Source organism: Mytilus californianus, unplaced genomic scaffold, assembly GCF_021869535.1.
Source record: "Mytilus californianus isolate M0D057914Y unplaced genomic scaffold, xbMytCali1.0.p SCAF_3, whole genome shotgun sequence".
In the NCBI taxonomy this organism is placed as follows: Eukaryota; Metazoa; Mollusca; class Bivalvia; order Mytilida; family Mytilidae; genus Mytilus; species Mytilus californianus.
In genome coordinates, this window is record NW_026262679.1 from 97,179,318 (window position 1) to 97,182,497 (window position 3,180).

Sequence of the window (3,180 nt, forward strand, 5' to 3'; positions counted from 1 at the left end):
CTCATCCTTTCAGGACACAAGAACTGTTTTTGATAAAATGAATCTAGTATGTTGTAAATCATTTCTCTGAAAGAAGAGTAGTAACTCTAATCTTTCCATCCATTGCTCCAGTCAAGCACATCTGAGTATCAATATTAGGGAACCAGTCTACTGTAGTTACAGAAGATGTGTGTCCCTTAACTTCCATCACTCTATTAAAGACTGCATTTTCTCCAGTTTTTATCTGAAAGATAAAAACAAATGTGATATATTACTAAATATTGTTTAACTTTAGGTTTGCGTAAATTGCTTTTTAAATCAGTGTTGAACTTTATGCCTGAATGATGTGTAGAACAATTGGTACTACTACTACTGGGGTGTTTAATCACCTACCCATGAGGACCTCGCATAGTTCTTCCTGGCTAACACCTTATAGGACATGTAATATAATTTACTTTTGCCTTACCATATGGTTAAAAAACAAAAATGTACAAACATTTAGAAGAAATGAAAACCAAAAATGGAAAAAAAATGCTTGAATTAAAAAAAAAATCAATATAAATATTGATTCTGAAACACAAGGGGTACAATGAATAAAAAATTGACAAGTTAACAAAATTAATAAAAAAAAAATGGACTTGAATTTTTTATTTCATATTTAAAATTGTAAATAAGAAATATAATAAACTCAAATATATTTAAAACAATTGGCATCCAAATAAACTATAATATTTGCCATCTCTTTTCAATAATCATCATTTAAAAAATTGGTGATTGATTTTTTTGGTCCTGACTTGATACAGATTTTACTGTGTTCAGAAACCTGTATCTGTATGAAATCATTTTAGTTCTATATTTTCTATGCCTCTTATGTAAAATCCAAAACATACATAAAATTACAAGACACATATTCTTCAACTTTAAACTTCAGTCATCTCATCTGGTTAAATTTGTATTATCAAATTGGCAATCTGGTGTAACATGTGAAGCAGGATATCTTATCTGTTTTATACCACCTGTTGTCATTCACTGTTTTCAAGGGACTTTAATTTCTGTGTTTGCTCTTCGTAAACATTTATTTTTGGCAGTAAATAAATCTGTCTTGTTGCTTCAGATTTGTCTTGTTTATATACTGCCCTCAATTTTTACATTTTCTGATTTCTCCTTTAACATATGTGACCCTCCAGGACATTTCCAGGCTTGCGGCAGTAAACGTCATAATGAGAAAATGGTGTAAAGTCATGTAACGTAGTCGGGGCACCTGTTATTGAATGATATTATATCACAAAACGGTAAAATAAAGTTTGTTTTAGGTTAAAATCCCGTTTAGAATTGCTTTCTAATTTCACACAATTTATCTTTTAGATTTCATTGCGTAAATCACTTTCTCCAGCATCATTAATGTTTTTGATTATACAAAATGGTTTAAATTATATCACCATTGTGAGATATTATTTAGAAAAATAATTTAAAGTTTTCTTACACCCCCTTTCACCTACATGCCCTAATAAATGATCTTGCTGTTTAACTGTTCCATCTTACTCTGCATTAACAGATCTTTGATTTAATCACTTTGTCAGGATATAAGTACAACATGTATTCACAATAAGATAATAGATGAACCTAAGAAAGCATATTAGATAATACTACAGTTTCATTTTGCTTCAATAAAAAAGACTAGACCTTTTTTTTTTTACAATCCGAATTTTGAATTTTCAGTATTTGATTTGAATTAACAGAAATAATTCCTTTTTCAATACTTGTATGTGCCTACATGGTTCATAATGAAGTTTGATATATAAGTATCCGATTAATGAATACATTTCACTATAATCACAGCAACTGTCACACAAGTGAGAGGTTTAGGTAGCAATAAAACCAGGTTTAACCCACCATTTTCTTTGGAAAGTGCCTGCATCAAGTCAGGAATATGGCAGTTGTTTTTCACTTATTCTGTTATTGATATCGTTTGATTTTGTCAGTTTTTATGGACTTCCCCTTTTTGAATTTGCCTTGAAGTTTAGTATTTTGTTATACGTTGTGAAAAAGCTATCATGAGTAATGTGTGTCACAAATGCAGTTCATTTTCTCTTTCCTAACTAAACGGAAATCATTCATGCAGCAATCTCTTTACTTTAGCATGAGAACAATGGGAAAACATAGAAATCTTTACTTTTTATTATCAATCAACTCTAAATGTGAAGCTTTGAAACATTTGTATCATGAATGTTTTTAAAGTCTGAAGTCTGATTTTGTCTGGTTTATGAATGTTCCACTGATAAAACTGAAAAACAAAATCAGTAGCTGTTAGTTCCCTTACAGCTTAACTTACTGTGACTTGATTGTAAGAGTTGCTCTCCATCTATTGTATTTCATTCAAAATTCTTACCCTATTGCAATTTGTTTTATGAAAACAAACTGTTCAACTGGTCATAAATTTTAACCAACTGCTGTAGAAAACCACAGTCAAGTCATCAAAGTGCAATGAGATAAAATAAAGCATACACTCCTATAAGACTTTAACTCCGCTTCATTGCTAAATGTTAAACCCGCCACATTTTGCACCCGTTCCAATTCAGGAATCTCTATCCTTTGTTAGTCTTGTGAGGCTTTTAAATTTAGGTTCATTTGTATTTTTCGGTGTTTAGTATGGCATCCATTTCGCTGAACTAGTATACATTAATGTTAAGGGGCCAGCTGAAGCCAATATCCGGTTGTGGGATTTTCTCCCTGAATTGAAGACCTATTGGTGGCCTTGGGCTATTTTCTGCTCTTTGGTCGGGTTGTTGTCTATTTGACACATTCCCCATTTCCATTCTCTATTCTATGAAAATGTAACTAAAAATTTCTAGACATGTTTTTATTGTAAAGGGTCATTAGAAAGCTAAGAAAAATTGACATTGACCTTGCAGACAGACATTCTGACCTTGTTTGAACATACAATGTCTGGTGGTTGGCAACATTAACTTCAAGCATCGCTATTTACCTTTAAGGCATTTAAAATTCCGATCTGACTATATATATTTAAACTATGTTTGCGACTTTGACTTTGAAGACATACATTCCAACCTTAATTCTTGACACAATCTCTGGTGGTGGCAATATTGATATCAAGTATTATTAATATCTTTGACGGCATTTAGCGTCTAGAAATCAGAATTTTTTAGTATAAATCTTTGAACAAGCTAATTTGGTAAAGGT